At 39.0% G+C, this 27,344-nt stretch overlaps 1 long non-coding RNA gene across 1 annotated transcript; it reads right to left on the bottom strand.

Moving 5' to 3' along the window:
* Positions 1 to 1,493: 1,493 nt before the first annotated feature.
* LOC307054392 lies at positions 1,494 to 27,079 on the bottom strand. The gene is made up of 3 exons (XR_013810936.1): positions 27,012 to 27,079; positions 26,250 to 26,308; positions 1,494 to 1,608 (listed from the first exon to the last, which is right to left on the bottom strand). It is a non-coding gene; the product is annotated as an uncharacterized lncRNA (long non-coding RNA).
* Positions 27,080 to 27,344: the final 265 nt, after the last annotated feature.

The following is a 27,344-nucleotide window of genomic DNA, read 5'->3' on the forward strand; positions in this document are numbered from 1 at the left end:
TCTTTTTTTTAATGTTATTCAGGTATGTCTGGGGAGACAACTGTTTATAGAATTTTATTGTAGATATATACGAGAACAGAGCAGTACTTTACATGATTACTTTTCCTGTTGATTGTTCAAATATAATTTAAGAAAATTCCACTTAATAGGCTTAACGATTTCTATGTTTTTAGATAGTTGATGCATGTATAAATTTGTAGCTGTCTTGGAAAGCACTGTGCATGTATGTAATGAGTATATAATATCTGAGAATATTATATATGACTATTACTTATACATGCACATGCACTGTGGCTTAAAATACCATACCTACTAGCAAAGGAGGTTCAGTCAGGCACGATTATGTTATTTACCTTGTGTTATATGTTACCTTTATGTTAGACAATCAGGATTTTGTTTTCCCAGCCAGAGTTTTCATCTACAGTTAATAGCAGAATGGTACCAATTCAGAAATGTCTACAAAGGAATAAATATAATGCATGACCTCTGTATAAAAACTCTGTTTCGATCAATGACATCAAAGCCTTGTCAAGATGGTACATATTGAGAAAAAAAAATAAGTATTTGGAGCCATTTTCCTGTTTTAAGAATTAGGCCACAGATAACATTGTGGAGTCCAGGGCTTTTCTGACCAAACAATAGATATTTCCACCAGGACACATAAAACAGTTTTTTTTCCTTTGGATTTCAAAGTTGTGAAAGAACCTTCATTTTGGTGCTTATTGTATCTTTAACAGAGAAATACAGTCTGTAGATTATGACCACCAGCAATTTTTGCTAATAAAATTAGAGGAAAAGAGTAGGTCAGAGCCCAGGGTCCTAATGCCATTTCATGTAAACATTTTTCTCTCTAACCATTTTTTTTCAAAGAAGAGGAAGAAAGAGAATATACAGAGTAAAGAAGTAGTTCTTTATGTTCATTCTCTTTAATAAGTTTGTTAGAAAAAGCAGCAATAAAGGGGGAGGCAGGACTTTCTATGTCCTTCTAGTCTGGGGTCTCTAATTTTTTCAACTCCAAAATGCTGTATTATAAAAATATAGCAAAACCTTGATAGATTAGAATAAAAGATCTGGGTTTTCTACAGAACTAATACACCTCAAAGCCAAAACTATTTCCTGTGCCGTTTGAAATTGCACCATCCATCTAGCCGGGGATTATTTTTTTAGCAACTTTTAAAAGTACAGAATGCAAGAGGTGAGATCAGGATTAGACAATTTGGATTTCCTAGTACTTCCTCACTTCTCCACTTGCTGACCAATCAGAGTGATCACCAGAAAAGCATAAATTCCAGGGAGTTTGTTCTGCCTGTGTTCTGGAGGCCTTATGCCTTTGGTCTCATTTGATCCAAAATAAGATTTTTTAAAAGGGAGCTAGAGAAGAGCTTAGTGTATAAGACAATGAAAATTATGATCTCCTGTAAGTGTAGCCTGGCCATCAACTCATGAAGACCTGCCCTTTTCTCCTTGTCCAACACACACACACAAATGCATACCTGCTTTGTGAAGTTTCCATCAGTGGAAATTTTGATTTTTTTTTTTTTTGATCTCTTATGCTCTCCTGAAGTTAGATGGTTGAGAGCCATCTCCATGATGCCACAGAACTGCAAACTGATGATCAAACAGTAGTGTTAGTCTTTGCTTTTAGAAAACAAGAGTCTTTGCCCACATCATGATTGATGAATTCCAAACCAATAGGGAAAAACAAAAAGGCTTTAAAATAATGAATCTTTCTCAACTACCGTTATATTCAATTAATTTAACTACATTGAACCAAATTACCTTCAGTGTCTAAGAAGACAGCTGTAGACTGCTTATTATGCTGCTACAGGGACTCAATTCTTTTTGGTGTAAATGTCACTCCTGCTAGCTCTTTGTATAAAGAATTAATTCCAAGAGTCATATTTCCTTCTAATGGAAAGATTACTTTACTGATTGCTAGGAAAACAGGGTAATGGAAGGCACTCAATTAAACCAAACCGTTTCCAAATGCAATGTATGTTTTATGATTGGCTTGTGATAGGCGATGCTTAATGTGTCTACTTGGTGTTCCCCTTTGAGCTTTGAACTTATGTCAAACTTTGTTTTCATTGTTCTGTTGGCCTAGTGTTTCCAATTGTCAGCCTGTAATTCCTGCTCAGTTGCAAAGGGAACCATTTGTTTCCTCCAGTTTACCTTAGAGGATTTAAATTGGCTCAATTGATGAAGTGGCTGAGAATTTCTCCTCCCCTGTCCCATGGGTGATATAGGAAAAAGATTGTTCCCCACATTTGCCTCAGGAGGTACTGGATTTGAATGTGTGTCGTTTCCACTAGTGCAAGCATTTCACTGGGACGGCATGAACCTTTTGAAGCTAGGGGACGGGAAACAGCTAGCAACTGAACCAGAACAAAATAGTGGAAACCAGTACACACTCAGCCCCGTTCAGTTGAGAAAAAAGATTTCCATTTTTCGCCACAGTTGCCAAATCTGTCCCTTGAAAGAGAGCCAAGTCATGTTTTCAGTGGTAACAAAGCACCTTTAAAAGCTGCCCTTTGAACATCTCCTGTGACTGCATCTCGAGGTATTTTGAAATTTCAGTTAAGAACAACTTTCTTTACCACACGCAATCTTTGTCCCTGCCCCATGAAGACTCATGAGTGGTTGCAACACATTCATGATAAAATGTGCACTGGAAGAAAGGACCCAGGATCTGTACTTTTCACTTCAAACTTCGTAAATGACAATCACTGCTTGATGCAGATGTTGCACTGTATTCACTCAGGGATGTTTTGTTTTTTTAAAAAAAAAAAAAAAAAGAAGAAGAAGAAAAAAAAGTACACCAAGAAGGAAGGAAAAAAAAAAAAAAAACAGGAAAATGACAACAAAATGTAAATGGCATGAATTAAATATGCCAGTGAGAGAACCTCTCTGACAAGGCTTTCAGACCAACGAGCAGTAACTTCATGTTGTAAGCTGAATTTACTTTCACTATTTGGACTTGCTGAAAAGTTGCTCATGAGTAGGAATAATTTAGTCTCATTTTCTAAAATCTGCTGAGAGCCAAATGATCCAGCTGACCCATCTATAGGAATATGTATCTCCCAGAGAACCCAAGCTTCCTATACAAGTCCTGAGCAAGCCATCTCAGTAGCATTCAATGAACCTGACAATGGAGGTGACCTGTGGTCTGTAAAAAGAAAGGCAAATTTTGGAGGCAATATAGGAGAATAAGGGATTCCACATCTGGCTTAACATCTCACATCTGCCCCAACTCTCCATGACTCAGGTCCTCTTTGTATTCCTTTTTCTGCAGCTCTTTTATCCCCAAAGACTGAAAGCTGAGGGTGGAGATGTATTCGACAAACATACCCTTTCTGGATTTCCCTTGTTTTAATAGTGTCTTCAGGGCTCTGGACTAAAGGACCACTGAGTAGGTGAAAACAGAGGATATAGTGGTCTCTTGGGTAGACTTCTTTGATAGAATCTAAGAGACTCTGGATATTAACAGTAGGTGCCAGGGAGGCATCAGTTCATTTCCTATCGTAGCTGCCTGTTCAACACATAACTTCATAGCAGTCAAGCTCAACTGCTTGGAGGAAACCTCACACATGGATAGTCAACTCAGGCTCACTTTCTACAGTCCCATGGGTACCAGACTTGACTGCAAAAGCAATTCTTGTGTCCCAAGGACGCAACTTAACAGCTTTTTCAAAAACATCAGTCAGCTGCAAATGATGTCAGTTTTGTTCCATGTTCTTTGTTTCCATTTATTACAGAAGCAAGGAAGAATTCTACTGCTATTGGAAATTAGAAGAAATAACTTTTTCACAATTCTTTTTTCTCTGTAAACTTTAGTTTCCAGTCGGTTACTATGATTGACAGTAAATTCAGGCAAGGATGTCTGTGCCCAGACAGAACCACCATTCAAGAGAACAGCAATAACTTTGAAGTGTGCATCTGTAGTCAAACTTTGCACAAAGTCCCTCTAAACAGAGGGGAAGGCTCACCATCTGCTTTAGGTGAAGTGGTATTTGATTTTCTGTTCCCAACTGCTAGTGCAAGCAGCAACCTGATATGGGAAACCACGTGGGTCTTTAGACAAGAGTTGCAAATACAACCATTTGGGGTTGGTGGTAGGGGAGTGTCTCAGGACACCAGAGGTACATGTTCATTTAAAGCAAAGGTTAAAAATTCCAAAGTCTAAAAGGGCCAGGGAGTTGATGCAAATGAGCTTGCCACTAGCAGACGGGTGGCAAGCTAGCAAGGAAATGCCCCAATGAAAAGGGGCATCCAACAGTCAGTTAAAGCTGAGGTATTGCTAAAGTTTCTAACTCTTATGCAGTCTCTTGAGTTGTAAATGTCAGTTGATTCAGAGCTTAGTGCAGACCAAACAAATATGTCTCTGGGCAGAAGGCGGTCCATGATTTGCAACCCCTGGTTTAAAGCAAAATCCAATCTAGGGGCCTGTTTGGCTGGAGCAAGTCTGTCCAGATACAACTCTGGATGATATCAGTCAGGGGTTAGGGGTCAGGAGATCTTGCTCTTCTGATTCTCAATTTCGTTTTCATATTTCACCATCACTGCTAGAATATATAGTAAGAGGTCATCTTTAAAAATGGCAAACAGTCTAAAAATGAAGATAATTTAATGATGGCTTATAAACGACACTTCCATCCGTTCTGCCCAAACTCCCAGCTTCATAGAGCCAGGTGGTCAGATTTCTTGCCACTTTTCTTCTGAAAGTCCAATGCACGATTTTTATGCTTTTGAGTCTCAGTGTGTTTCTTTAGATGTGTGGCTTCATTATCTACGAGTTCTTACTTTTCCCTTGGTTGTAGCTAAAGAATTCATTCGATAATCACAATAGCATAGTCCTCCATTGTTAGTAAGAGCAGGACCATGGACCCCTTTGCAGTGGATGGGGGTTGTCTGTTGGTGCACTTTTTTCCCAAGCTGCTGAAATTCCTCCAAAGTGAACCGGCCATAGTAATCTTTGCCTCCTGCATGACTGTAAGCACAACCTCCAGTGGATCAGACAGAGCAGCTCAGTGATTGTTCTTATGGCCAAAAATAAAGCACAAGTTTACCGGCATTGAATAAGCCCAGTTGAGGGAAGCCAGGGAATGTGCATCCCTGCTGGGCAGCATGATCCTTCTAGTAAACCATGCTCTTCGGGCAGCGGCTGGAGGGCATTTGCCCGCCTGGGTCACGATCAGATGCAGACACACATTAGGTATGTCTGAGAAGCTCCAGATCCCATCTCCAAGCACAGTACTGTCTGCTTCATCTGATTAACACACACACACAGAAATGAAAACTACACCTATAGAAAACTGAGTATGTATTGTAGAAATGTAGAGGAAAAATAAAAATATTTTTTCAAATGTAATTACTTTTAATATATGCTTGTGGAAGGTCTAATACAATGTATGCTGTCTCTGTAATTTTTTCTGTAAATAACCAGAGACAGTGAATACACTGATTTTTCTATGTCTCTGTTTAAGCATAAGACTTTGTAACGATTTTTTTAGAGGGGGAAAAACCAACAAAGAGCAAATATGTACTTGCTTCCTTTCTGCGTGTTACGTACTTCTCAGAAACTGGTTGTAACAGTTTAAGCATCTTGACTGGTCATTGGTGTTAAGTGTATACTTCTTTTTATAAGACAGCTGAGAAAGGGACAGGGCTGTCAATTAAATCTGCTCCAAAGAATCTGTATTGAAGATTGGCCTAAGACCTGCAAACTCTATCTGAACTAGACAACATGAAAAAGGAAAGTTTTTAAAAAATGTTGCCTAAGTCCTCTTTCCTCGTAGCAAATGGCTTAGTCCATATCCCTTCTGCATGGAATAGCTTAAGGAAAACAAACTCTGCTTTCTGATGAACAAAATATTTTTGTACACATTTATTTCGTATTAATAACCCCAAGGTCAGACCACTCATTCGCTGAAGCCATAACTGACCTTTACCAAATAAATGTTGTCAAGAACCTGGGGGAGGGCTGGGGAGAGACTGAGAGGGAGGCAAATTGAAGGTGTCATGAGCTGTAACAACACAGGCAGGAGCAAGTCTGATGAACCTGATGCTTTTCCTGCATCCCAAATACGAGTTTAAAAGGCTAGTATTTTATGATGACCGATTTATAATTTAAAAAAAAGATATTTAGATTTAAATGAGACTTTCCAATATTTTTGAAATCCCTGACAATAATTCCTTGCTTTTAGGGTTGAGAGAAATGATTTTCTTATACTTCCAACATTCAGAGATTTAATGTTTTTACCTTAGCTCCAGCTTACGCATGTAAAGTGGAGAGCAGCGCTGCGTGCTCCAGCGTTGAAACCATGTGCTGTTTGGGGCTTAGCTGTACCTACCGACCACTACTGCACCTTGAATGTGCAGCTTGTGTCTCTTGCTAGCATGCACGTCATTGCTGGCAGCGCGCACCAGGTGCATTGCCAGACGTATGTAAAATAAAAGTATGCACTCTAAAAAGCATAATAATTATTCTTTTTTAAAGGAATAATGCCTCCTATAGTCTTTGATTTTTCTGGAGCTTAATTACATTATTACATGTATTATTATTGGCCTACAGAGGCAAAAGGCAAACTACAAATAAACCCAGTGACATATATAGTTTTAAAATCTACAATTTTCTGATCTCTCTCTCCTTGTTTAATATGTAAGGCCTAATTTCTGTGTACGTGAGTAAAACTGCAGCCTGAGTCATTTAGGAAGTAAGCATTGAATTTTTTTATTATAAATATGCTAGAATAAAACAGCACTCCCTAACAATTAAAAACAGAGTTTTATATTACTTTAGAATGTAATAGGTTTTTGTCCTTATTTTATGTCCTGTAAATTATTAGTTGAATACTGTTAGCATTCCCTGATAATGCACACATGATTTCTGAATGTTTTCTGTAAATGACAATCAATGTTTATGAAGTTCCCTCCTTTAATGCTGAACAAAATTAAAAGAAGGAAAAGAAAGAAAGTCTTGCCTCGTTTTCTTTTTCTTACACAGGAAACAAGGAGGCTGTGAAGAAGATAGATTTGGCTTTGAAAACATTATTCCATGGGTTCCAACTCTCAGAGTTGCCCTTTTTCTAGTAAATACTGGGTAATTTTTTTCTGGAAATTCTTGTGTCCTCATGGACTTGGCCTGAGTTAGAAATGCTCATTGAGAAAAGACCCAGGCTTCATTCTAGCCAAAGAGCTTACCAAGTTGCAATTAAAATGAGAGCAACACTCTCAAAGATAATAAGTAAAATAAAGCTAATAGCCCTCCTTTCCTAGAACTTTCACAAAACAAAGCCCCTGCTAGCAGAATCATAAGCAACTCCTCTGCTGTTGAAGTACGTTACAGCAGGTTTGAAATACATCAGAGTTTTCAGATAATAATTAATGATTAAGTCTCTAGATCTGATTTTTTTTAAAACAAATCATCACCAAGCTGCTGCAACACCAGAATCAATGCTCACCAACATACGAATGCTCTGAGTCTTATTTGAAGCTGTAGTCAGAAGCGATTGAAGATAATCACAGACTCACAGTGATGTTTTAAAAAAAGCAGTTCTAAGAGGTGATGGCAATTTTTCAGGTGCTTGGTAGTTGTTGCAGGTTGGGGTTCCTAGAGCTGAGATGTTCTAAGAAAAGTAGTTTAAAGCAAGATTTAATAGATTTTAAAACTAAAACCACTGGCCCATATGACAGGATGAGCATCAGAAAGCTTTCTGTACAGTCTCTCCCAACTTTATTCTTTGGAACCAGTAGAAACCCTTGCAGTACGTATGTTTCAAGCAACTTCTCAGCTCAAAACATCCAGATCCCCTGTGGACCTGAAGCAGAACTGCACTGATGTTTCTGTTAGAGCACCACTTGTGTCCCTTGGTTTCTAAGATGGTCTTCAAGTGACCAGAGACATCAAGTACATCAACACAACCTATCCCAGGCTCGTGTGAATTGTCACCAATAGGTCATAGAACTCTTTACTATAAAATCATCTAAACTTTTTTCAGAAACCTAGATTTAAGCAGCATTGAAACTGAAAATGAAATTTACCATTTTTAAAATTTAGGTTGAACCACATAAGATGACAATTATTAACCTTTGATAGTGTTACCAAAATTATGAATTAAGCCCTTTTTGTGCACAAAGCTTTGTTTCATTCATAGATCCTCTTCTTTATTTAAGAGTAAGAACTGGTAACATGTTCCCATAATCACACTAGGCTCATGTGCATGAGGCATTTCAGGTATCAAAGGAGTAGCCAGGGTTTGGCCTCATACTCCAGTGGCAGCAGCTCCTTGACCAAAATAAAGGTGAGGTAGAAGTGAAGCAAACCCTCTAATGCCATCTTGGTAGGAAGGTGCCTCAGATTACCAAGCCACCATACTATAAAAGTTTTCTCTGTTTTCCAAACTTGAACTTGCTAAGCTTAAGTGGTTGAATAAAGATTATTCTAAGAGACTACAGAATTCTTGATGGCTATGCCTCACAGATCTTAAATCTCCCAAGTTCGTGGAGTAGGGCATGGCATAGTGCAAGCATACAACAAATGTGGCAACTATGTATTGGGGTCCATTCTCCTTTTGTAATTTTAGCTTCCCTACTATCTATTCCCTGTCATCTCACTGGTTTTGCCCTTGAGCAAATCATCCTCCAGCAGAGGCACCACATATAGACATGCTTTTTACACTGGCAAAGGGCATTGGAGAAATGCTCTTTCCCTTCCTTTCTCCAAAGATTTAACCAAAAGCAATAAGGGAAGGAGCCTGAGTGGCTAAAAAGCCTGGACTTGCCATGTCCCTCTCAAATCTCCCAGTCTGGTTACATCAGATGACAAAGTTTCAGTCGAAAAGAAGAGAATCTGGAGAACTGATTAATTCTTGAGCTATATCACTGCACAAGTAAGAAATTTTAGAGAAGGTACTACTTTTTAAGAGATGGAACTCATTATAGCTGTGACCATGTGTTCCTGTTGCCGCAGTCATAACAGTGGGCCAAATGTCATCTTAGTCACTGGATACTTTGCATGTGGCCAGAGATGAGGGAACCAAGAGAGAGCTTGCAGGATTACACAGTAGGTTTGGATGGGCCAGGCCTACCCACATTCCATGAGTAGGAATTAATCCCACAGAACCACATAACAGTAAAGGTTGGGAAATGTAGTCCACTTGCCTGCCCATGGGAAAGGGAAACCAGGTTGGGAACCAGTTAGCAGTCCTGACACAAATGTGAAAGGAGTCCAAGAAAACCTCTAATCTGATTTCCTATCAGATACTACAACAAACATTTATCAACAAATATTTATTTCCACTAATATATGCCAGACACTATGTACTGGGAATACAATTGTGAAGTATGACAGATACAGACTCTGCCCTTACGGAATCTAGGCTCTAGGTCCAAGAATGGTGGGTATACAAAAGGGTGAAAACTAAAACAAATAACTAGAAAAGATAAACTTTATTACAACTGTTACACTAGCTACAAAAAAAATTACACGGTGTTCATACAGGTGGTCACTTATTCTCTATTTAATTCTACTCTTGAACTCATTATCACCCATCATAGCCCATTCTGGTGTTTTCTGTTTTATTTTTTACAATGTTAATTATTTTATTAATTCCTTAATGGTGAGATAAAAATCTTCCTTCTCTTATCTTTTATCCCCAATTATAGCTAGCTCTGCTCATTAAGACTAAGCAAAGCAAGTGTATGTCTAGACCTATTTTGGCATATCAACACCTTAAATAAAATAGATATATCTTTCACTCCTCACTCCCAGTCTTCTTTTTTGCACATCAAAAATTATCTGTTACCCAAACATTCCCCACAATGTAATCTGCTCATAAAGACAAGTGTTGTTCACTTGAAGAACCTCATCAGAACAACCAATAACACAAATCAGTGACATGAGAATCAATCGGACATCCTGTATATATCAGTGATGTCAGTCATATCTGCATTTAGAACGTGGCTTTTACAGACACTTATGTTTTAAAATGTAGGGGTTTTAACTACTATTACTATTACTACTACTACTACTACTACTACTACCACTATGATGATGATGATGATGCAGGTATGATGAAGCAGGTTTGTTACTGACAGTTCCCAATTAGAGAAAAAAGAATGCACAAATAGACACACTTCTTCCTCTTATATAGTGTGCATTCCAATGATATTTTGTAATTTCCCACCTATTCAATGAGATGCTGACACTAAATTGATTTCAAGAAAATGAAGGTATTCCTCGAACATCTGTATATGAAGACAAGTCACACAATTTGTTCCTAATGCAAAGAAAAGGGGTCAAAGTAGCATCAGAAAATAACAGGGCACAGAGAAGAGAGAAAGTCATTTGAAGAAAGCTGTAAGAGGCATCTGAGAGGTAAATGGATTCAGTGGGAATTCTGGGATTCAAATATGGCTGCAATCCCAAACATACCTTCATCCTTCCATGCACTTTTCCCAGGGGCCAATGACCCACTTATGTATTAAACATGAAATAAGAGAATTTACAACACGTTCTCATAGCCAGCTAAAAATATTTGACCAGGAGGATGGAGAATAGAATTAATAATCACTTTATAGCTCCAAGTAGCAACAGAAGGGATTTGCCAAATGGCAGGGAAGTTTTACCTGGAGCTATGATCCATACCAAGCTACCATGTAGTATCGTTGAGAATTTGTTAACAACTTCTGTGTACTTCCCATCCTTGCCACACTTTACAAACAAACCTAAAGCCCTGCAGTTCTCTAACATGTTCAGGTAAAATGCCGCTTGCCCTTTCCCCTTTGGAAACAAAACATTTTAAGGTGGGATGGAGCTGATTAAGTGTTAGGGGTAGGTTAGTGGGGAAAGCGAAGTCGGGAAAGACTTTCCCCAAATAAATAGTAACTCTGATGACCTTCAGTCTGCAGAAACTTCAAATCCCACATCCACATCATTAGTCAGGGAATTCTTGTTCATTACGCAATGAAATTCCCTGTGCACAACCAGACAGATGATTAGATAAAAACATGACATGCGTAGAAACTTGATTTTTTTTTTTTTGGAGGGGAGGGGTGTCTTGTGCTTAAAGCCATTGAGCCCTAGGTGTTTCTAGTTTTTGGAAGAAAAGTTCATAAAAAATATTAGCTATTAAAATAATTCCCTCCCCCCAAATAACCTTTTGGCACACATCTTAATTCTACATCATCCAACTGAAAGAAGATCTTCATCTTTATTGATTTTTTAAGTTAAAAGTAACTATTTCAGGATAATAAAAAAGGGGAGGTCTCTCTAAATTCTCCTTTCCAAAGCACTGTTCTTCCCTGAAATTAGGAATTAAATTCTTAAAAGTAATTTTGTGTGAACTTGTGGAGACTCAACTCTCAGGTAGCTAAATGGCACCATTCTGTGGGAAATATTCTTGTATTCCTTAGCAAAATTTAAAGCTCTTATCTGGACAGGTTCAAGGTAGCAGTCAGATTGCTCTTTCTAATTCCCATTCCAGAGAGGAGTCCCAGATGCTATCTAGACAGTTCCATCCAACTTCCAGCTTTTACCTCACTTACACCTTCACCTGCCCACCCAATTGCCCTCAATGGACTGTGCAGTAAAAGATTTTTTTTTTTTTTTTTTGCGGTACGCGGGCCTCTCACTGTCGTGGCCTCTCCCGTTGCGGAGCACAGGCTCGGGACGCGCAGGCTCAGCGGCCATGGCTCACGGCCCCAGCTGCTCCGCGGCATGTGGGATCTTCCCGGACTGGGGCACGAACCCGTGTCCCCTGCATCGGCAGGTGGACTCTCAACCACTGCGCCACCAGGGAAGCCCATAAAACACTTTTTAAAAATAGACTCTTCAAAGAAAGAGCCCAGATGTTTGCTCAAAACAACCAGTAAATTTTTTCACACTAGTTTTTTTCATTAGTTTTTCACAAAGATTGTATTCGCTGTTTTTCTATTTGTCCCCAAAGGTCAGGGATAACAATTTCTAAAGGCAAGGCATTGTGATCAAGTGTAAAAGAAAAATCTGAGAGGTAAAGCAGAAAGGAGAGCTGAGCTCAGGCCCCACATCCCAAAATCATGTCTCTTTCCCTCATCCATTCAACAAACATTAATACTTATGTGCTAAGTATTATACCAGAAGCAAAGGATAAAAAGATGGCTAACATGGTCCCTGTCCTTGAGATTTTTCATAGTGTAGCAAGGGTGGCAGACCAGCAAACAAAGGCAGTGACACACATCACAAGAGGTGTTTAGAGAGAGGATTCTGGTACCTGTAAAGGGGGTGCAATTAAATCTACTTGGAAATAGTTGTGGGAGCAAAATGGGAAAACCTAGAGAAACAGTGCCATTTGAAATGAGCCCTGAAGGATGACAAGATGTTCTTCCTAATAAAGAGTATTTCTAGTAGTGGAAGAAGCATATACAAAGAGAGAGAGAGAGAGAGGAGGCTAGAATATGAAGCAACTGGCAGCTGCATTCCAAATATTACCCTCACATGTTTTGTTTGGCTTATAGTTAATTAGGAAATTCCATATAAAATTGGACTTTCCAGATTCTTTTATTAAAAAAATTAGAAGATCTGGCAATAATATTCTCATATGGAAAAACTGTTCCTTTTAGGACATGTTTTCTCCAGTTTGGCTCTTTACTCATATTTTACCAGCCTGGCTCCTTAGATGACTGAGTACATGGTGAACAATGATGAAAGATCAATGGAGAAAGGATAAAAGTAGGCTAGTTACGAAGGCTCTGGAATCCTGCCCGAAAAGCTTTCTGAAAAGCATATCTTTAACTCGGTGTTGCTATGACTATGCCCTCATAGAACTGGTCATCCACAAGCTGGGTTTTCCTTATAAGTCTTTTTTAAACATTGGGACTGGTTGCCACTCATCTACGTTGATGTACTGGGAAAAAATATGTTATTTATTATCATCGCAACTACCTGCTCTGAAAGACAATTTCTGTTAAGTAGAAAACTCTCCATTCTATTGAGACTTAAGAGTTTTGGATTTACAAGTTTTGGAGAAGAATTCAAAGTTCCCAAGGCTCTCCAAGAGGAAGGAAGTATATGGGGAAACAGGGGGAGAAGACACCAAGAAAGGAGCCAATGAGATCATGAAACTTAGGTACAGATGGGCCAAAGGATCCATGAGAAAGTCTCAGTGGCAGGATTTTAAGAACAGGGATGGTAAATGTATGGTTTTAGATTGTTTTCTGCTTGGTGAACAATATGGCACCACCACCTCCACCATGACCGCACCCCCCCGCAACAGACTCCTCATTTTCGGTAAAGTCAACCTCAAAATGGTTTATGTGACCTTGACGATTCAAATACCCAGAAACTCACAGAAATATTCAGAAGATGCTTAGATTTCTTTAGCTAGATGTTAGATGGAGCATGGAATTGTGTGCTTAATCTAGATCTCATAAAACAAGAAAGCACTACCCAATATTAAGTTTATACTGGAACTTAATAACTGATGAAATAATATTTAAAAGAAAATTTGCTTATTAAATTATTTTATGACTAATCTTAATATCTGATAATAATGTATTCTTTTTCTGTAAGGAGCAACATGACTCCCAGGAGCTCTGACACCTGAACACATGTGATGAGCATGAAGCAAGAGACTTTCTGAGGCTCTCCACTTCCCTAATTGGGAAATGATCCATGGAACTCAACCTAGGAGAAACCAGAGGGTACTTCCTCCAAGCCTCCCCCTGCCTTGTGGGGAGGTAGTGCCCTTGTAGGCAAAGGCCCTGGCGAGCTCTATACCAGCTTGCCTGACTGCCCTTCGTTAATGAGCACAGCTCTACCTGCAGTGGAACTGAATTGCAAGGTCTCACCAGCTGGTGAAACAGCTTTGGTCTATAATTCACCTCCTGGCTCCTGGTTCTTATATCTGATGAATGCAAATCCCCAAGCTTCTCATTCTGAATGGTGCCTATAGTAAAGCTTGGGTCTCACAGTAAATCATCAACTCATAATCCTGCCTTCAGCTGGAATTAAATGTGCCCCTCAGATTTCCCAGTCTGGAGACTCTTGCCAAGACAACAAAGGAAGCATCTGCTCAGCTTCGTGTTTGACCAAAATGACCACTGGGGCACAAGTGAACCAAACCTTATGAAGCTGACAACCTAATTGGGGTAGGGGTGGGGAGAAGACAATAATCCAATAAAGCAAAGAACTGTATCTTATACCTAGAATCATCACAATAAATATTTACTGAATTCATTAATTAATCCTAGAAGATAAAACAATGCACCTTTGAGACACAAAAATTACATTGACTTTTGCAACCATCAATGCTAGAAGACAATAAAATGCTATTTACCAGCTTTCAGGGAAAAAAATTAAAATATATTATCCAAGAATCCTACACTCCACCAATTTCTTCTTCCTATGTGAAGATGCAAAACAATCATATTCAAATATGCAAAATTACAAGAGAATAGTATCTATATACCTTTCCTGGATAAAGAAGAAGAGACTTTTCTAAGACGTTTACCAAAACACTGAAAGATGAGCCAAACACAAAAAAGAAAATAGTAAGAGTTAATAGTGCTTACTATATGCTAGGCACTCTCCTGGGTGCTTATAGTAGTTCATTTAAATCTTTTTGTGAAAATCAATTAAGTTACTATTATTATTATTCCCCATTTCCAGTGAGGAAGATGACACGTAGAGAAGTTCACTTTCCTGCTCAAAACTGTACAGCCAACAAGAGGTGGCACCAGAATTTGAACCCAGGCATTCTGGCTCCAAATTTCACACTCTTAGTCTTTACACTATACTGCTTTTTTTTTTTTTTAACATCTTTATTGGAGTATAATTGCTTTACAATGGTGTGTTAGTTTCTGCTTTATAACAAAGTGAATCAGTTATACATACACATATGTTCCCATATCACTTCCTTCTTGCGTCTCCCTCCCTCCCACCCTCCGTATCCCACCCCTCTAGGTGGTCACAAACCACCTAGCTGATCTCCCTGTACTATGCAGCTACTTCCCACTAGCTATCTATTTTACATTTGGTAGTGTATATACATCCATGCCACTCTCTCACTTTGTCACAGCTTACCCTTCCCCCTCCCCATAACCTCAAGTCCCTGCTCTAGTAGGTCTGTGTCTTTATTCCCGTCTTACCCCTAGGTCCTTCATGATGTTATTTTTGTTTGTTTTTGTTTTCTTAGATTCCATATATATGTGTTAGCATACGGTATTTGTTTTTCTCTTTCTGACTTACTTCACTCTGTATGACAGACTCTAGGTCCATCCACCTCACTACAAATAACTCAATTTTGTTTCTTTTTATGGCTGAGTAATATTCCATTGTATATATGTGCCACATCTTCTTTATCCATTCATCTGTTGATGGACACTTAGGTTGCTTCCATGTCCTGGCTATTGTAAATAGAGCTGCAATGAACATTTTGGTACATGACTCTTTTTGAATTATGGTTTTCTCAGGGTATATGCCCAGTAGTGGGATTGCAATCCAAAAATGGGCAGAAGACCTAAATAGACGTTTCTCCAAAGAAGATATACAGACTGCCAACAAACACATGAAAGAATGCTCAACATCATTAATCATTAGAGAAATGCAAATCAAAACTACAATGAGATGTTATCTCACACCAGTCAGAATGGCCATCATCAAAAAAATCTAGAAACAATAAATGCTGGACAGGGTGTGGAGAAAAGGGAACACTCTTGCACTGTTGGTGGGAATGTAAATTGATACAGCCACTATGGAGAACATTATGGAGGTTCCTTAAAAAAACTATACTGTTTTTAATAAACCTTTAAACATAATTACAAAAGTTAATTGATAACTTTAAATAATTACTTCACTTATTATTACAAAACTAAACACTAAAAAAAAAGTTTTTGTTTCAAATAATACAATGCAGAACCCGAGAGATAATAAATGATGATTTAAATGTAGAGAATTTCAAAGCAAAAATACTAAACTCATTGCCTATAAAGCAGAATTGAAATTAATTGTTTTGATTTTGATATGATGATTAGATATATAGGCTTAAGAATGTTCTTTAAAAAGAGCTTTAGGGGATTCCCTGGTGGCGCAGTGGTTGAGAGTCCGCCTGCCGATGCAGGCGACACGGGTTCGTGCCCCGGTCCGGGAAGATCCCACATGCCGCGGAGCGGCTGGGCCCGTGAGCCATGGCCGCTGAGCCTGCGTGTCCAGAGCCTGTGCTCCACAATGGGAGAGGCCACAATGGTGAGAGGCCCGTGTACCACAAAAAAAAAAAAAAAAGCTTTAATATAACCACTAATAACATATTTAAAAGAATGTTTAGCTTTGAGTCAAATCAAACTTCCATGGAAGGCATCTAAAAATTTTAGATAGCTGGCAGGGCAGGAGCCTCAGGGCAGCAGAAGCAGCCCCTTGGCCCAAGACACCTGGAACACCAGCCTGTCCTGCCTGTCCCCTTCCCTGGCCTCTAGTGAAGTAGAAAAGACTCATAAAAACAAATCACTTGGAGTTCTGGTCAAAGATGGTGATATAGGAGGCTACTGAACTCCCTTCCTCCCATGGACACACCAAATGTACAGGTACATGTGGAGCAATTCCCTCTAAGATAAATTCATAAACTAGCTGAGCAACACCTACACATCGGGCAAATGAGAAGATACCCACATCAAAACGGGGGCTGATCCTCATCCTCCCTGGAGACCAGGGAATCCAGAGGATGCCTCCTCCACTTTCTCCTCTAGCCCACCACAGATCACCAGTATCTTCCTGGAAGGAGCTTGAACTCACATCTGTGCTCCAGTTTTTGCAGCTGCCATCCAAGGGATGGGCCCCTGGATCTTCTGCTTCTGATAGCCAACGGGGCTTGCATTTACGAATCCCACAGGATGGTAGAAAACAAAGAATCAGTTCTTAACAGATGCAGAATCACCCCACACACACAGCTATACACCCAAGCCAAGTACAGAGGGCACAGGCAAAACTGAACACCTCCCGGTTTCTCTCTGGAATGTGCTCAACTTCATACTTCCCAGATGCCACCTGAGGGCCCAGCTGCCAATCAACCTGCATGTAGGTGCTGACTGCCAACCTCCCCCTTAGGACACTGACAGGTCTTGGCACACCCTCAACTACTGGGAGGAACCAAGAACAAAGAAGGTGGCTTGGACACTTACAAAGCTTTGAGAGACAGCTAAGCGCTCAGGCCAGGCTGATTGACAAGGTTCATCTCCTACATGAGATCATTCTGTCAAGACTGGGAGAGGGCATATAACCAGAGAAAATAATTCAAAAAGACACAGGCACCCCAATGTTCACTGCAACACTATTTACAATAGCCAGGTCATGGAAGCAACCTAAATGCCCATCAACAGATGAATGGATAAAGAAGATATGGTACATATGTACAATGGAATGTTACTCAGCCACAAAAAGGAATGAAATTGGGTCATTTGTAGAGACGTGGATGGACCTAAAGACTGTCATACAGAGTGAAGTAAGTCAGAAAGAGAAAAACAAGTATCATATATTAACGCATATATGTGGAACCTAGAAAAATGGTACAGATGAACCAGTTTGCAGGGCAGAAATAGAGACACAGATGTAGAGAACAAACATATGGACACCAAGGGGAGAAGCAGGGGGTGGGATGAATTGGGAGATTGGGATTGACATGTATACACCAATATGTATAAAATAGATAACTAATAAGAACCTGCTATATAAAAATAAATAAAAACAAAACAAACAAACAAACAAAAAGACTGGGAGAGGTGGCTGCTTTACCTAATGCATAGAAACAAATACAGGAGAAAATGAAGAAACAGAGGAATATAAATAACAAGATAAAATTCCAGAAACAGACCTTAATGAAATAGAGATAAGTGGTTAACCTGATACAGAGTTCAAAATAATGGTCATTAAGATGCTCACTGAGATCAGAAGAACAATACATGAACAAAGTGAGAATTTCATTGAAGAGAAAATATTTTTAAAGTACCAAACAGAGGAAATTCCCTGGCGGTCTAGTGGTTAGGACTTCGCACTTTTAACTGCTGAGGGCCCGGATTGGATCCCTGGTCGGGGAAGTAGGATTCCCACAAGCCGCGTGGCAAGGCCAAAAAAAGCCAGTACCAAACAGAAATCACAGAGTTGAAGAATACAATAATTGAACTGAAAAATTCAATAGAGGGGTTCAACAACAGTTCAAGCTGAAGAAAAGATCAGGAAACTCAAAGATAGGACATTGAAATCCCTCCACTCAGAAGAGAAAAAAAAAAAAAGAGTAAAAAAGAGTGAAGATAGCTTAAAGGATTTATGGGACCATAAATTTGATCAATATACACATTATAGGAATCCAGAAAGAAAAGAGAGAAAGGAGTAGAAAACTTATTCAGAAAAATAAACAGATATCCAGATCCAGGAATCTCAGAGTTCCAAATAATATGAATCCAAAGAGACCCACTCTGAGACACATTATAATTACATTGTTAAAATTAAAGACAAGGAATTTCAAAAGCAACAAGAGAAAAGCAACTTGTTATATACAAGGGAACCCCTCATAAGACTATCAGAATATTTTTCAGCAGAAATTTGCAAGCCAGAAGGGGAGTGGTGTGATATATTCAAAGTGCTGAAAGGAAAAACTGCCTACCAAAAAAATTCTAGCCAGCAAAGTTGTCCTACAGAATTGAAGGAGAGATAAAGAATCTTCCAGACAAGTGAAAATGCTAGATAAAAGATGTAAGATCTTTATTCCTAGGTATTTTATTCTTTTTGTTGCAATGGTAAATGGGAGTGTTTCCTTAATTTCTCTTTCAGATTTTTCATCATTAGTGTATAGGATTGCAGCATTAGAGATTTCTGTTCATTAATTTTGTATCCTGCTACTTTACCAAATTCATTGATTAGCTATAATAGTTTTCTGATAGAGTATTTAGGATTCTCTATGTATAGTATCATGTCATCTGCTACCTAAGGAGACAAAAGACCTGTATGCAGAAAACTACAAGACACTGATTCAAGAAATTAAAGATTATACAAACAGATGGAGAGATATACCATGTTCTTGAATTGGAAGCATCAACATTGTGAAGATGACTATACTACCCAAAGCAATCTACAGATTCAATGCAATCCCGATCCAACTACCAATGGCATTTTTCACAGAACTAGAACAAAAATTTTCACAATTTGTATGGAAACACAAAAGACCCCGAATAGCCAAAGCAATCTTGAGAAAGAAAAATGGAGCTGGAGGAATCAAGCTCCCGGGCTTCAGACTATACTACAAAGCTACAGTAATCAAGACAGTATGGTACTGGCACAAAAACAGAAATATATATATCAATGGAACAGGATAGAAAACCCAGAGATAAACCCACATACATATAGTCACCTTATTTTTGATAAAGGAAGCAAGAATATACAATGGAGAAAAGACAGCTTCTTCAATAAGTGGTGCCGGGAAAACTGGACAGCTACATGTAAAAGAATGAAATTAGAACACTCCCTAACACCATACACAAAAATAAACTCAAAATGGATTAAAGACCTAAATGTAAGGCCAGACACTATAAAAATCTTAGAAGAAAACATAGGCAGAACACTCTATGACATACATCACAGCAAGATCCTTTTTGACCCACCTCTTAGAGAAATGGAAATAAAAACGAAAATAAACAAATGAGACCTAATGAAACTTAAAAGCTTTTGCACAGCAAAGGAAACCATAAACAAGAAGAAAAGACAACCCTCAGAATGGGAGAAAATATTTGCAAATGAAGCAACTGACAAAGGATTAATCTCCAAAATTTACAAGTAACTCATGCAGCTCAATATGAAAAAAACAAACAACCCAATCCAAAAATGCGCAGAAGACCTAAATAGACATTTCTCCAAAGAAGATATACAGATAGCCAACAAACACATGAAAGAATGCCCAACATCACTAATCATTACAGAAATGCAAATCAAAACTACAATGAGGTATCACCTCACACCAGTCAGAATGGCCATCATCAAAAAATCTACAAACAGTAAATGCTGGAGAGGGTGTGGAGAAAAAGGAACCCTCTTGCACTGTTGGTAGGAATGTAAATTGATACAGCCACTATGGAGAACAGTATGGAGGTTCCTTAAAAAACTAAAAATAGAACTACCATATGACCCAGCAATCCCATTACTGGGCATATACCCTGAGGAAACCATAATTCAAAAAGAATCATGTACCACAATGTTCATTGCAGCTCTATTTACAATAGCCAGGACATGGAAGCAACCTAAGTGTCCATCGACAGATGAATGGATAAAGAAGATGTGGCACATATATACAATGGAATATTATTCAGCCATAAAAGGAAAGAAATTGAGTTATTTGTAGTGAGGTGGATGGACCTAGAGTCTGTCATACAGAGTGAAGTAAGTCAGAAAGAGAAAAACAAATACCGTATGCTAACACATATATATGGAATCTAAAAAAAAAAAAAAAAGGTTCTGAAGAACCTAGTTAAAGGACAGGAATAAAGATGCACACGTAGAGAATGGACTTGAGGACACGGCGAGGGGGAAGGGTAAGCTGAGACGAAGTGAGAGAGTGACATTGACCTATATACACCACCAAATGTAAAATAGCTAGCTAGTGGGAAGCAGCCACATAGCACAGGGAGGTCAGCTCAGTGCTTTGTGTCCACCTAGAGGGGTGGGATAGGGAGGATGGGAGGGAGACGCAAGAGGGAGGGGATATGGGGATATATGTATACGTATAGCTGGTTCACTTTGTTATACAGCAGCAACTAACACAACATTGTAAAGCAATTATACTCCAATAAAGATGTTAAAAAAAAAAAGATGTAAGATGAAATACAAGAATATCTAGCTAACAAATTCTGGCTCAAGATAAATAGGACCAAAAGAAAGCTATATCAAATGACATAGAAAGAAAATATAAAATTATAGAAATCATTCAACGTAAGAATTTTTTGTGGCAATAAATATAACGAGTTTAAATTCCCCCATCAAGAGTCACCACAGACTGAGTTTTTAAAAACACACCCCCACCTCCACCAAAGATGGGCTTAAAAACAGAAGAAGAATGGAAGTAGATATTTAAGGAAAACACAAATAAAAAGAAGTGCTATCCTTATGAGTCAAAACATTCGGTAACGACAAAACGTTAGCAAAATAAAATTAGAGATGAGGCATCTAATTCAGTCTTATTTGGGGAAGCTGGTAAAGTTTCCCAAAGAAAGTCATGATGTTTATTTTGTTTGCTCACCCACTACCTCAATTCGTTTTCCATCCTTCACTGTGCTCAGTGAGTGCCTCCATTAATTGAAATTTAAATCAATTGCTTTCAAACCCTTTTCAAACTCTCTTCACAGGTGATACTGCTACCAATACACACACACTCGCGCACGCATGCTCGTACAAATAACTGAAAAAAAGTTTCACAAAACGATGCTTATCTTTACCATGTATGAATCCCTCTGACAGTTTCTAATATAATTTATCCTATTTCTTCTTTTTCCTTTTTCTCTTAAGGTATCTAACATTATTAGGCACCAGGGAAATACAAATTAAAACTATGAGATACCACTACATACACTATTCATGTCTAGTAATAAAAAGAATGAAATCCTTATACACACAGTCACATGGATAAATCTCAAACACATGTTAAGCAAAACAAGTCAGACACAAAAGGGTGATTCCATTTATAAAAAATTCAAGAACAGGCAAAAGACAATCTACAGTTATAGAAATCAGTATCTTGGTAAGGGCTGGAGAATGACTGGAAAGAAGCATGAGAAAACTTTCTGGGATGATGGAAATGTTCTCTATCATGATCTAGATGATGTCTGTGTATATGTATTTGTCAAAATTTATCAGTCTGTATGATTAATATTTGTGCATTTGATTATACATAAATTATACATCAATAAAGGAATATTAGCATTTTTAAGAGGCTAAATAAGATTTAGTCATCAAAGAGAAAGTGGGGTAAAAAGACTCCAAGTACAAGTGGCAGCACAGCAAAGGCAAGATGAAATATAAGGCAAAGAATACCATGACCTACATCTGGAGAGATAGAGGGCACGTGTACGCCACATTTGGAAGTTTGGACATTATTATATGTGCCATGGAAACCCTCTTGTGGAAGAATGACGTTAATAATATTGTCAGATTTGCATACATGATGTCAATTTTCTATCAGTGTGGAAGATGTAGACAGGCACAAGGGAGGCCATCTGGGTGTCTTAAATATGTTTGTTGGAGGAGGTAAGGAGGGTGGGTTTTGGGAGAGACTGGCTATTTACTGTAGCTGAAGCATGGAATACTTAGTGAGGAGGTAGAGGTGTCTAGCTTAAAGAAGATGGGTCACAATTGTAGAGGCCTTATATGCCACAGGAAGGAGTTTGACATTATCCCAGTTGAATGAATGAGAGGAAACACGAAAATGAACAGTTACAGAGCACAGACTGTGTGCCAGACTGTTGCTACTTCGTGTGAATTCTCTTCATCTGCATGAGAGCCCCAGGATGTAGATATCATTAGCCCACTTTACAGATGAAGAAACCAAGAGACTCAGAAAGAAAGAATGAATTTTCTAAGGCCACACAGCTAGTAACCCTCACAACTATAATGCAAACCCAGGACTATCTAGATTTAAGTATCTGCTCTTTCCAAAATACCCCACTGTCACCATATTTTTGAAAAACATAAAAGCATATGACAATCCTAAAATGTAGATTTTCATCCAAATTGCATGCGGGAGTCAGGAGGACCAATATGAAGGTTATTGCAATGATCCAGGAGAGCAACAATGGTACTAAAGATGGTGAGGTGTGATCCTGTTCTGAATATATTTTGTAGGTAGAGCTGAGAGGATTTGTGAATAAACTGGATATGGGGTGAAAAAAACAAGAACAATCAGGGATGGCTCCAAAATTGGGGGCCTTAGCAACCAAAAGTTTGCACTGCATTAACTGAGATGGGAGAGATTGTGGGAGAAGTAGATTTGGAGGGACATCAGGTGCTCAGGTATTGAATCAACTGAGATGTCTGCTAGACTTCGAGTCTACCGGTCAATGCCAAACAAGCATGTGGACATAAGGAACTGATATTCCAGGGAGTTTTTGTTTAAGTGTGTGTGTGTGTGTGTGTGTGTGTGTGTGTGTGTGTGTGTGTGTGTGTGTGTGTGTGTGTGTGTTTTCCTTTCATATAAATGGGATCACACTGCACATACTGTCTTAACAACACAGATTTGCTTATAGATACAAAATGAATAAATGAAGCAATCAATCAGTGTACACTTACAAAGAGAGATGTCTGGATAAAGTTTTAATAATAGGGATCTCTAAGTGGTAAGACAGTGTGTGGCATGTATTTTGGGTTCTTCACTGCATTTTTTGAATTTTTTACAGTGAACATTGGATTGGCCTACCAAATACAGTAACACGATTTTCAAAAGATATTAGAGGAAATTTACTTTACACATAATAAATCCCGAAAGTGAAGATGTCCTCTAACACAGAAAGTATACAATAACCACACCTTAGCACTTGTCTTCTGTTTCACACAAAGAGCTAAAATGAGTATGTACTGACATGAGTTTTAAACATTATGAATAACTCAATTTCACGTCATTTTGACTGGACCAGATGCCCTTTTGTATATTGATGATACTAGTTGAGCTTGAGCCTGTCTGTGGAGCAGGAGTATATGTGTATTTTATATGTAAGCTTATACAAATGTGTGTCTGCAATCTGTATTAGGACTTGGCAGGTGCCTTCCTCACCAGTTCTATAAGACTCCTTGCAAAAGAACCCTGCCTTTTAATGAGTTTACCATTAAAAAAAAAATGGGACACTGCCTGGTTCCACAGTGTTAAATGAAAATAACATTCAGAGTTGAGTTAATCTGATTGCATAGGATCTACTTTCCCCCTTGCTGCAAATCAGAGCAGTTTTCAGCTAACAAGAATGGGTGCCCTACTTGAGCGGGCAGGGGTACTGCTGCTAGTCAGAGCGGCATTTAGCATGGCATTGCCATCATTACATCCCCAGGTTCGAGGCAATGAAACTCCAGGAGCGGCAAAGTCAAATCAGTTCAATTGTCTGATTGTTCATACTCATAAAGTGGGGAAGCTGGCAGGGGTCCGGCATAAAACTTGGAGTTCTGCACTGGAGCTCCTTTAAGGTAATTCATTGCCCTCTGCAGTAGCTTAAATCAGAAGGGCCAGCACAGTCACAGTAAATGCAGTTCCCCACACTGCTTGAGAGCAATATCGCAGATAGCCGGCTGCTATGCCAGATGTCAAAGGTGCACTAAAAGCACTTGTTTTTGATCTACCCCATTCCCGAGAAGTACAATGGATGGGCCTTTAAGCACTGCCATAAAAAAAGATTGTGATTAATGAAGCAGCACAACTTAATAAACCAAGTTGACTCCCGCTTCCTTCTCCTAGGCATTTTCACTGTCCACAAAGCCTTTCTTTTACTTAGCAGCAGGGACATGTAAAATGTTAATCATCAATCTGTGGGCCATTAAAGAAGTTGCTTTCCCTTTCTCAACTTGAAAACCAAGGGGGAATGATAATAGGTTTGGTTAACAGAGCCATTCACATAATGGAGATGTGTGGAGGAAAGCTTTGATAGAGTCAGCGTGGGAGCCTTGAGCACTAATCCATCCTGCTCTCTGGGACCAGGAGTTCAGAGCCTAGCTGAGGCTGGGAGGCTCAGGATGGAGACTGGGGGGAATGCCTTGATCCGGCTGGACCAACAGGAGGTTACTGCACCTGAGTGAGGCCCAAAATAAGATGAGAAGGCATGGAAGCTTTCTGTGCCAGAAGAGCTGGACAAGGGCTGTAGGTATTGCCTGACCTTATCTGGCCTTTTTCCTCACAGAATAGAGGACCACAGCAGCCTTCCCACGTAGGCAATGGCTGTGTTCCCTCCACCAGGTAAACTCTGGGTCATCCTCTGTGACCAATAGAACCATCCCTTGTCCAGAGAGCAACAGAGTTTTCAGCTAATTCTCCAAAACCCAATGAAATACATTCTTTGCTGGAGTCAAAGGTATATCAGTCAGAGATACACAACTTAAAATTTTACCCATGATTTAGGAATTGCTTTGGCAGGGGCAGGAGTCAGAGACACAGGGATCGGGCACATGGTCCACAAATGTTTGATATAGTCAATCAGTTAATTTTGGCAGGAAAAAGAAAAACTACTGGAAGACGGTATCAGGACATTTTGAAATGTCCATGGTTAGGAAAGGTGATGCTAAAATTAAGAACAGTTCACTGCATCTCTTTTCACTCCTTTAGGGAAACTCTTGGTCTTGTCTTGCCTTGGTAAAGAAAGCTTAGACTGCAAGCATGAGGAGATGCCTCCTGCTCCTAGAGAGAGTGTGTGCCTGATGACCCCAATGAGAGGCGGGCCGAGAGCCCATGGCATTTTGAGAAACTCTATCTGGTCAGCAAAGTGCTATTTCCCTGCTAGAACCTTTACCTTTCAGATAGAGGAAACTTCCATCAACCATATCACAGATCATAATGATATTATTGGTGATATGAAGTGAATTTGGAAGGTATGAGCAGTTAGAGCCCTTCCCAAAAAACGCTTAGAGCCAATTCTACTGATTGTAATCACTCACCGAACTCTTAAGTTCCTGTGGGCAGTGTCTACATCATAGTCAGTGTTCTAAGGCCAAGCAGGTTATACTCAGTGGATGATTAATAAATGTCTGCTGAATTAATTAATTAACCCAGAATTGATTATGTTTAAAGCATTTCCTAACTTCCTTAGCCTGCATAATAAAACTCATTTGCTAAAATTACATGAAAGGCTTTTATCAAATTTACCCATTTTTCTCAGATTTATCTCATGCTACCTCCTACTATATCCCAATATGTACCTAGTTTCTAGGTATCCCAATACCTAGAAACTAGCTATACAACTATTCACCATTCCCCAAACATCTCTCCCAGCTGCTGTTCCCTCCACCAGGGAAACTCTGTGTCATTCTCTGTGAAGCCTTCCCTTCCCTCTTGAGAAAGGGAGTCCCTCTTTCACTGGAATTCAGAAGCATTTTGCAAATGCCTCAAGTTTAGCTTCTGGTGCAGTGAGGTTGTTTTACATGTCTGCCTTCTCACAGACCTGTGAGTACCCACCTTCCTAATCATGGCAAACACTAGGCACTTAGTGAGTCTTAGTTAAGTCAATAAATCAATGACTGAACCACTAAAGTAATGGAGCAGACACTGGGGACTTACCCCAAAATCACATGTTCTGTCTAGTCCACCTATGCGCTGTCAGCCGTGGCTCTAGGGGACTGAGAAATGAACAGATCATAAATTTTCACAATAGTACTCTAAAAATGCCCTCAATTTAAAAATTTGATAAAGTGAAATGTTTCATGAAAATGTTTCAATTCCCCACCCACTGCCCTTCAAGAAATGGTCCAAGATGACTCTTAAAAATCATTTTCAAGCTTATGAAACCAAGCTTTAAAGTCAGAGCACTGCTTAAGGTCTTCTGCTTTGTGGGAAAAGTATATGATAATTAACTCTCTTCATAAAATTTAGTTAATTTCCCATCTCTTATGTATATCCAAGTTTTCCACCTCCATCTTAGCTCTTGCCACAGTGAAAATTTACCGTGATCATGGCCATTCAGTGTAGAAAATTAATTAACATTCTCCACAGGACCCTCATTTGTATAGTATATTAATAGGCTCCTTATGTAAATTTCTACTCTTACCTCACTGCTTATATGCCTGCTAGCTGGTTGTATGCAATTTAGAAATGAGGGCAAGAAATTTTTGATTTCACGTGATGCCGCTTAGAGGGATGGTGAGAAGGGAAATGGATGGAGGTCAAGCAGTGAGAGGAAAGTCACAATGGACATATTTTATAGCTGTCACTAAACTAACAGTGCTCAATAAAGCTAACTCTCATTCCAAGTAGATTTTACTTTTTGTGTCCAGTAGATTTTGCCATTATAAGTAAATTATGGGAAAACAAAAGGGAATATACCTGATGATATTGTGAAGATGCCTGGTGTGAGAAGATATGGAGTGTTAGTCAGAAGTGGTCCACGTCCTAAATAAGGAGAACTTTGTATTAAACATTTCTGTAGAAAGAAAAAAACACACTCTCCAAAGTCCTACCAAAGAACACTCCACCTTCCAGAGCCACACTCAATCAAGTGAAAAATTGGACCAGAATAAATAATCCTTAATGTGACACATCATGTTAGCTGTCCATCAAACCCCTTTCTCTCTTTTTCTTGGATGCACTGCTACACTGAAGTTGCTAGCCTCTTTTGTAGGTAGGCAGGACTGTGTGATTGAGTTCTAGCTGATGGGA

Source organism: Hyperoodon ampullatus (assembly GCF_949752795.1).
Source record: "Hyperoodon ampullatus genome assembly, chromosome: 6".
In the NCBI taxonomy this organism is placed as follows: domain Eukaryota; kingdom Metazoa; phylum Chordata; class Mammalia; order Artiodactyla; family Ziphiidae; genus Hyperoodon; species Hyperoodon ampullatus.